Below are 10,323 nucleotides of genomic sequence, written 5' to 3'. Positions count from 1 at the left end.
GTCCAGATGTTGAGTCTGGTTGCTGGTGTGATTGTTGATCACACAGCTGTAGCTGTTTTTATCCTGATATTCCACCTCCAGATGTAAAGAGGAGACTGCTGCTGAGATCAGACACACTGATGCTGGACAATAAACTGTTTCCTTTGTACCAGGAGAGAGTCACATGACTCACATTCACCACTGAACACACCAATGAACAATTGGTCTTTGACGATCCTAATGATGAGGATGATGAAGAACAGTCTCTGCTAATGACAGGTACAGGTGGACTAGCTTGAAAACATCAGAGAACAAAGATAAATGAGGATAATATTAAAGACAATAAGGAATAAAACAACAACAATTTCTGCAATTTCACAAATGCGTTAATCACTAACACTGAAAACACAATGTAAATATGAGACTCATTTAGCAGTTTGAACTCTGTCATAGATGTGTCATATTTGCATATTGCTGCACTATTCAAATTCATGATTGGTTGACTACTAAATAAAAAATATTAAACATAACGATAAAATAATGTTTTAAAAGGTTAATGTTAATTTCAAATAAGCAACGATAAAATTGATTTAGTTTTTAAGACTGATCAAAAGTAGAGCATTTAAATATAGAAAGTGAAATAGTAAACCTAAATGCCTTTAATGTACAAATCAATTATATCAGTTATTTTAAGAGCAAAACATCTGAAACGATATGATACTTCTTCAAATCAACGTTTTAAAGCTGTAACAAATTAAACTCACCATAGACTGTAAGACTGAATTTCCAGGATTTGGCCTCTCTGTAGGTCAGTAGTTCATAAAGTCCAGAGTGTGCATTTCTGGTGTCTGTGATGGTCAGAGATCCAGTTTGTTTGTCCAGCTTCAGTCTGTCTCTGAATCTCCCATCATTATAATCAAATATAGTAATGTGGTCAGCCTTTACATTGATATGAGCTATTAAAGAGTTGATGAACACCCACTGAAACACATCACCATCTAATGAGTAAGATCAGAGTTTAGAGTGACTGAATCTCCCTCCTTCACTGACACTGCCTCCACTGCATCTGTAACACCTGGAGAACAAACAGAAACAAAATGGGGTTGTGGGTTAATAATCTCAATGCTGTGGGGATTAAAACATAAAAATAGGTGTATTTAATCCAAATATTTTAACCCACCATAGACATTAAGAGAGAAAGCCATCATCATACGTGTGGCCTGTAGTTCATAATATCCAGCATGTTGAGTTCTGGTGTCTGTGATGGTCAGAGATCCAGTTTGTTTGTCCAGCTTCAGTCTGTTTCTGAATCTCCCATCAAGAACATCATCATACACAGAGAATCTGTCAGGCAATACATCAGCTATTATGGTGTTTTTATTTCCAAATGTCCACCGAATCAAATGATCTGTCTGTATTTCAGTGAGACCAGTGTTTAGGAGTGACTGAATCTCCCTCCATCACTGACACTGGCATCCGCACATATGCTACGCCTGGAAAACAAACACCAAAAAGGTTTGTCACAGATTATGATCTTTAAATAACTCTATTATGATTTACTGAAATAGTGTGCTATTTTTAATTAATTTTATTTCATTTGATTTTATTTTTTTGCAATTTTGCTTTCACTTATACAGAATGGTATGAAGAGTAGAAATGAAGTGAAATTGGAGAAAGACAGAAAGGAAGGCAACCACAAACCAGTATTCAAGCACAACTGCACAATGTGTCAGACCGAGGATATCGACTCGAATAAAAAATAAAAACAGATAAAACACATATTTACCACCATTGACAGTGAGAATGAAACTCTTGGACCACGCTGTTGATCTGAAGTTTATAAAGTCCAGCATGTTTAATTTTGATGTCTGTGATGGTCAGAGATCCAGTTTCATGATCCAGCTTCAGTCTGTTGCTGAATTTCCCATTGTCAATCAAATACATTGTAGACGTTAGCCACTTTGCTGATAAAAGCTATTAAAGCATCTACAAACAACCACTCCTGAATCAGATCAGCATCTCTTATTTCAGTAAGATCAGTACTAAGACCAGTGTTTAGAGTGACTGAATCTCCCTCCATCACTGACACTGACTTCATTTTCATCACCAAACACACCTGAAGAACAACAAAACAGAAACAGGGTTTAGTAAAGAAAAGCTTACATTCGACATAAAAACAATATCATAAAAACAACAGAAGAAAAATGGTTGTGTGGATGAATACTTGTATCTTATGATGATTAAACAATAAAACATTTGAAACAATTATTTAACTCACCATAGACAATGAGAATGAAAATCTTCTTCATACGGTTGATGTGTAGTTGACAAAAGCTAGTATCTTCAGTTGTGGTGTCTCTGATGGTCAGAGATCCAGTTTGTTTGTCCAGCTTCAGTCTGTCTCTGAATCTCCCATCAAGAGCATCATCCTATACAGTCACTCTGGTCGGTCTGTTTATTGATTTCAGCTATTAAAGTGAATTTATTAAACACACCCACAGAATCAGACCTCATCCATTATTCCAATAAGACCAGAGTTCAGAGTGACTGAATCTCCCTCCATCACTGATGCTGGGTGTCAGAATATTACCAAACTCACCTGGAGAGTTTATCACAGATTAAAGCTTTAAAAATCACTTGATCTTGGTTTACTGAAGCTTCACTAAAGTACTTTTTAATCATTTAAATGTGATTGCAAATAATGTTCTGCAGCAGCACAAAAGATGCGACATTAAAGAAGAGATATAGATCTTCTCTTTATGGACCAATGACTAAATAAATCAAAATTGAGACTTATCTTCATTTAGCTAAGAGTAATACTAAAACTAATGGGGTATTTGAGCTTAATAATTGACAGACCTGAAATTAAACTTCATCTCACAGTAAAATCACAGTTCAATCATTTCTGTATGAGAACAACAGTGAATGTTAATCCTCTCTGATTAACCAGTAATTTATTACATGATACCAGAACTGAAGCCGTAAAAAACACTTTCAAACTCACCATCCAGACGCCAGAAACACAAACAGAACCAAACACATCTGAGAGACATTTTCTTCATCTGTGCACTGAAAAGCCCATAGATAGTGATGCTTAAAATGTGTGAAAACACTCACGACTGAACTGTGATATTTATCTGGATGTGTCAATGTTTCCGTTCACGTCCATCTCCTTTAACATCATGAAAATCAACAAGCTTTTGCTGATCTTACATTTTCAAATGAATTCTGGGCCTGAGTGAAAACTAATATATCATTTATATTGGATTAATTACACAGGGTGAATCTAGATCAGCCAAAAGTGTGTTTGAATGTGTATATGTACATTAAAATTTTTATTTTCTTATTAAAATTGTTCTAAGCCTACAGTGGTTCCCACTTTGGCGGTCCAAAATTAAGAGCTCCAACACATTTTCAGTGTGTCCAACTTGAACAGAGTAAAAAGTCTTTGCACTGACTTGTACCTGGACTTTAACGTGTACTCAAACCTGTTTCAAGAAAAATGCTGGAAAATTATGCTAATATGAAAATATGTGTAACTGGGACATGTTGCGTATCCCAAATGCATGTTAAACTCACAGCAGAGATGGAGTTCACTGGATTCACTGTGAACTGATACGAAGATCCTAAAGAAGATGTTAACTTCCTGTTTCTTGAACTGTTGCATTAAAATCAATATCACATTTGCAATCATGCTGGATATTCGAGAAAACGCAGCACTCTCGCCTCACATGATATTCCTTATCAAATGATATAAATACAAAAGTTTTATATTTGTATAAATATCATAAGATCATATTTAATTGACAAAGTCATTTCAGGGGTTTAAATGGCACTGATAATAGGCTACATCACGCAGTGAAAAGCATGCACATGCACTAGTTTATCATACTAGAAGGGAAAAAAAAACCACTTCGCCCACAAACTATTAACACACACTAACATCCAGCAGAAGCTGTTTATCCACCCAACAGATCAAACCACATTTCTGTACAGATAAAAGAGAGGAAAACCATTGCAAAGTCCATTTGACTCAAAAACCAGTAAATCACATTTATAGTGTTTACTTGTGTTGTACAACACGTTTGAGTGTAAATGAATGAAAACATTAAGTAAACTGTAAATGTAATTGTTCATTTTTGAAAAATCGCATTTGATTACCTGAGACATTTGGCTTGGCGGATGCACCACTGAAAGGAGAAACATTCACAGACTGTGATGATGTTCAGTTTGATTAGCATTTTGTGTTATATTAAACTGCCATCACATTACAAAAGAATCATGGCATAGTATGCATCAAACGTCACACCACATTAGCTGTGAACAAATCAGATCACAGCAGGTTAACAAGCAATCAAGCCTTTTTGAAATCCTCTTTTAGATTGGAAATAAGCCACCGATAAGTTAACATCGATACCAGAAATGAAATATAAAGCCATTATAATAAATGGAGATTTAATTATTTAAATGTCAATCACTGAAATCACAATCATCATATAGGTTTCTGTCTATATGTGCTTGATCTTTGTTCAGGCCCTGGATCTGATGTCACGAACAAGGACAGTAGCAACGCCCACCAGAGCAGAGAGAGGACACAATCGGATCACAGCTTCACAAAATCGGAGGAATATAATACATTAGCTCAGTCAATAAAACGTTAATTCACACCAACATCAACTAATTTATTAGCTCTGCTGTACCTGAACATGTGTGACAGAGTTGACTGATGTTGAGATGTGTGGTCTGGGTTGCTGATAGGATTGTTGAGCACACAGCTGTAGCTGTTTTTGTATCCTGATATTCCACCTCCAGAGGTAGAGAGAGATTGATGCTGAGATCAGACGACACTGATGCTGGACAATAAAATGTTTCCTTTGTACCAGGAGAGAGTCACATGACCCACATTCACCACTGAACACACCAATGCAACAATATGATGATGAATGATGATGACATTGAAAAGACACAATGTTGAAGAGTTACTGCTGATGACAGTCGAACAGGCAGACGAGCTGAAAACATGAGAGAATAAAGATAAAATGAGGATGAATGAGAGTATGTTCAAGCAGAGCCACGATAACGGAAGAAACAAAGACTGATCAAAAGCCTAGAGCATTTTAACAATTATACAGTAGAGAAGTTAAACAATTTAGGTGGACTAATTGTAAAGGAAAAAAAAGACAAACAAAACAACTAAATATGATTGAAGTTTCTATATCAGCAATATTTATAAAACACAAGAAAATGATATTTACACTCACTGATAGACACTGGAGATAAAAAGAAAAGCCTGAACTCCATGGTGTTGTACTCTAGTTCATAGACTCCGTGTGTTCAGAATTTGTGATGTTTGTGATGGTCAGAGATTCCAGTTTGATAATCCAGCTCCAGTCTGTCTCTGATATCTCCCTCAAGAGCCCCGAACATCTCACCTCATATACAGAGAATCTGCTCTCTGGTACATTGATGTTCAGCATTAAATTGTTTTTATTCATAAACCACCACTGAATCCAATCATCATTGAGATAAGTACGACCCGTGTGTAGAGTGACCGAATCTCCCTCCATCACTGACTTCTTTGTATCTGTCTCAACAAACCTTTCTGTAGAACACAGAGTTTGTCACAGTTTATAGTTATTAAATAATTAAAGCCTTCACTAAAATACTTTCAGTAATGTAAATGTGAGCACAAACCATGTGAGGATAAATGAACAGTAAATAACAGTAAATGTGTATTAGTATGAACCTAGTAGCACAAATGATAGTGTAATTGTGACTCACCATAGACAGAAACATCGAACATCAAATTGTATTTAGTCTCTAAATTGCTGCTTCTGCTGATGGTCACTTCATAAAGTCCAGAGTCTATCATTCTGCTGTTTGTGATGGTCAGAGATCCAGTCTGATGATCTAGCTGCAATCTGTCTCTGAATCTCCCATCAAGATTATCAAGTATCCTTTTGTTCACTCTGTTGATTATAGCTATGGTAGACCTGTCATTTCCAAACGTCCACAGTATGTCAACATCTGTCTGTATTTCAGTAAGACCGAGTTTAGTAGTGATTGACTCTCCCTCGTTCACTGAGATCTGCACTTCAAAACCAAACACACCTGTAGGGGTGGGGAACTGACCGTTGCATTTTGAAAGCTGCACACAACATCATACACATAAAAACACTAACTTCAAGATGAGAATCACGTCACGACTGAAACTACAGCTGCTGCTGTTTTGAGCTCCAGTGTTTTTTATATAAAAGACATTTAGAGCCGATTATCTTTCAGGGAGGTTACATCAGTGATAAGAGACGATTATTTCAATATTGGTCCTCTTGACCGTTGTGTTCATTTGTGCTTTCTGCTGATTTGAAGAGGTGTATGTACAAACACTGGACTGCTATCAGCTCCATGACAGTTAAAATGTCCTCTCTGTGTTTGTCCAAACACGACATGACCAAAGTTTTAATCAAATTACTTGCTCTCAAAATACCAGCACAAGCTCCGATCCCTCCCCCTATCTAAACTAGGGCTCACGAAATGGAAATAGCCAAACACTGAAAGAATAAGTCATCATATTAAGAAAAAATACAGCTGAATAGCTACTAAATCTGTGTAATTTTTTAAAGCATGTCACATAACTAAGGTTTTTTGTTAATACTAAATTGATGTGACTAATTTAACTATAGTCATTTATAATTCTGTAGCAAAACAGAAAAACACTAAAGCCGTTAAAAAAAACAATGTTTAAAACTCACCAATCAGATGCCACAAACACAACAAAAGAAATTTGAGAAACATTTTCTTCATCGGTTCACTGACAAGCCCACAATGGCAACCCTTGAAATGTTTGAAACACTGATATTGATCTGAAACACGACTGTGGTGTTTTTTTTGTTTTGTGAGTATACAATATTGTATATTCTTTTTTCTTGTGGTGATAATTAGTGGTTTTTTTGTTGTTATATTTTTAAAAAAGGGTGTGGCAAAGTTCAGAAAAAAAATCAGCAAACAGTCCTGACAGATGAAAGGCAAAAAACAGTGAACAAAGTTTTAAGTCAAGCAAATAACTAAAGCAAAAAGACCTCTAACACTAGTTCTGCGTCTGTTTCTTTTTCTATTCGTGTTTTCTTTTTAATTTTTATATAATTTAAAAAATAAAACTTGCCTACGGTGTACTGTGTTTAAGCTGTGGTGTGTATAAGTACCTGAAAGTCATACAGGTTCCCAACATGTACAGTTACAAGAACTTTGGTAGAAGGTTGAACAGTTTACTGTTTTTAAATACTACTTGAGTTTAAAAGTCTTAAAGTATGGGGATTTTATTGTACCTTAAGTTAACAAAAAGTATTTTTGTTAATTTTTAAAAAGTCTATATATATATATATATAGTATATATATATATAGAGTATATATATATATATATATATATAAGTACCTATATTTCATACACAGCTTGAGTAGCAAGATTGTGTTCAGTGCACAAAGCATGTCACGACATGATGTGTATGCTCTTCTGTAAGTATCACCTGCACTGTTGTTTTACGTGAGGGTCAGAGAGAGCTCTCATGATTTCCATCAAAAATATCTTAATTTGTGTTTCAGAAAGATAATTAATAATAAATAATAATAATTTCAGTCTCTTTTAGCAGACCCGCTTTTATTCCAAGGCGACTTACAAATGAGGACAATGGAAAGCACATCAAAATTAACCCAAAAGAGCAATGATACTGCAACGTGACACTATAACAAAGTCTCAGATATGCTCTAATGCCCAGTGGAGTATCTAACGAAGTAAAAATACTTTCGTTTACAGTACTTAAAGGGATACTCCACCCCAAAATGAAATTTTGTCATTAATTCACTTTACCCCCCTTTGTTCACAAAACCGTCTATAAAGCTTGTTTTTGTCTCTAAGAAACATCAAGTTAAGATGATCTTTGGATGAAAACCGGGAGGCCTGGGACTGTCCCCATAGACTGCCACACGTATAACAGTTTCAAGGTCCATAAAAGGTACTGAACAGTCATTGTCAGATACTCTCTGCAATAAGCCGTGCAATCTGGTTATATGAATCGGACGGGAACACTCTTTTGTAAGCAAAGAAAACAAAAATAACGACTTTATTCAAACAATTCCTTTGGTCACCGGTATCCCTGTGTCTCTCCATATCCTGATGCTGTGTATTGCCTCTTCTGTATCATCCACACACCACCAGGATCTCTGGTTTCTTCAAATCAAAGCTAAATACAATAGAAACAGGCATCTTAGCAGCAACACATCATATTGGTGACATGTGTGCCACTGAACACATCTTGCTAAGTGATATTTGACATCTTCAGGATTTATTGTGACAAACACTCACATTTGATACTTTTGAGATTACTGTGAGAATTCTGTGCTTTTCATTCTCAAATATCTTCTCCGAGAGGGAAATGAGCTGACTATAAATGAACATCAATACCCAGCGGAAGTAATATATAAAGCCATTACATATACATAGGAAGCTTAATGCACTTGATAAGAAAATGCTGGCATCATCATTTGGGATTTGTATATATGTGAGCGTGCTTAAACTTGTTTTCATCCGCCCACCCCAGAGCAGAGAGAGACCAAATCGGATCCACGAAAACCAGTAGAACCACAGCAGTGGGCAGGAAGTCGGAGCGAATTAAATAAAAACATCTCAACTAGGAATCAGCATTAATAGCAGCGTGAAGGAATATAGAAACTCCTGGCTGGTGTATGTTTTACAGCAATGCATAAAAAATATTTAATTTAATGGGCCATTTCTTCGATTTTGTATTTATTGTTTCTGTTTGTTATAATTATTGCATAGAGTTGATACATAAACATAAATTGCGAAGTGCTCACCATACTACTTTTGGCCCTTCATAAACATAATTGTTTTTACATAAACAAGTGGCACAGGAGGCACATTATGGCCTAACTCAATTGTCCAACTTCCAGATGATGCTCCACATCCTACAATCCCGCCATCTTGCAGAGAGAAATGGCCTCTCAGTCACACAACACCAAGGACACATAATTTTTGTGCAAACATTAATGGATATGCTATAAGATATTATAAGACCATGGGCAGGGGGTTAAAAAAAAAAAAAACAATACAATTATTTATTCAAATAATATTAATAAAACTAAATAATATTAATGAAAATAAAGCTATCATTTAAAGGTTATTTATAGCACATTTAAGGTTCTATATAACATTTCAAAGCATGGTTCTTTTACCCCTTCTGGAATTCCCTTATTAAAAGGGTTCATTTAGCACTAAAAAAGGGTTCTGCTATTGTTACAAGCTGAAAGAAACCCTTTTCTGAGTACTGTTTAAGAACCATTTTTCTGCCAGAGTACAGAGTGGGAACAGATGAGTTGGGGAAGATATTTTACTCTCCTGCCACTGTGCGTGAGATTGAGAAGTTTATTACACTTTTTTTCTTGATCTATGGTTTATAGGACGTCCAGCATGTTTCATTCTGAGGCTTGCTGTGATGCTCCAGAGATCCAGTTTAGATTTTTCTCTGAATCTCTCCTAAGAGAGCAATCATGCGACTACAATCATTTAAGCCCTATGAAAGTCGCTTTTTCCACATTCCAAACATCAATACAAATACTCATCATCGCCCATTAATTTAAGGACGTCGTCCCTGTAGGTTTAGAGTGATCAGATCGCTCTCTATCACTGCACCTGGCTTGATTGTAAACTTTACCAAACCACACTCGAAGAGACAAGAGTTTTTCACAGATTTAAAGATAACATTTTCATTTAAATTTATTGTATCCTTAATAACTGCACAGAGGTGCAGTATATAACGCTAATCACTATTTATTCTCTTCTTATGTAGATTCTTTATTCACAGAAGTAAACTTTCCAATTTAAACCTGTTTTTGTAGCATTTTTACAAGAGTTAAGATTATTTACTCACAATTTCCCGTTTGCTAACAAAAGAAGCCTCAAAGGCAATTTCACAGCCTCAAACATTCTTGGGATCGTTAAAATTTTTTATTTTGTTAATGCCCCCTTTTTTCTTTTTCCCTTTAATTTTGTTTCATTTTAGCTATGGTATTGCTTTTTCTATTTTTTTTTTTTCCCCCCTTGGTTTTTTTTTTTTTTAAAAACTGGTGTAAATTAAAATTTTTTGTACCATAGTGTAAAATGAAGGGTTTTTTAAAACATTTAAAAAATTTTAAGTTTTTTTTAATGGCTGTTTTAATGTTATTGTAACAAAGGTTGAACTATAATAGAATATGTAATTTAGTAGAAAATACAAAAACAAAACAATTACAATTGGGATATGTGGAGATCTTGTTTCTAACCCCATACATGTC

At 35.3% G+C, this 10,323-nt stretch overlaps 1 long non-coding RNA gene across 1 annotated transcript; it reads right to left on the bottom strand.

Annotated features, from left to right (window-relative positions):
* Window positions 1-211: 211 nt before the first annotated feature.
* LOC122141747 lies at window positions 212-1,903 on the bottom strand. The gene is made up of 4 exons (XR_006158070.1): window positions 1,766-1,903; window positions 1,160-1,472; window positions 744-1,054; window positions 212-273 (listed from the first exon to the last, which is right to left on the bottom strand). It is a non-coding gene; the product is annotated as an uncharacterized LOC122141747 (long non-coding RNA).
* Window positions 1,904-10,323: the final 8,420 nt, after the last annotated feature.

The sequence above is a fragment of the Cyprinus carpio genome, chromosome B22 (genome assembly GCF_018340385.1).
Source record: "Cyprinus carpio isolate SPL01 chromosome B22, ASM1834038v1, whole genome shotgun sequence".
Lineage (NCBI taxonomy): Eukaryota > Metazoa > Chordata > Actinopteri > Cypriniformes > Cyprinidae > Cyprinus > Cyprinus carpio.
This window is presented reverse-complemented; position numbering and strand designations above follow the sequence as displayed.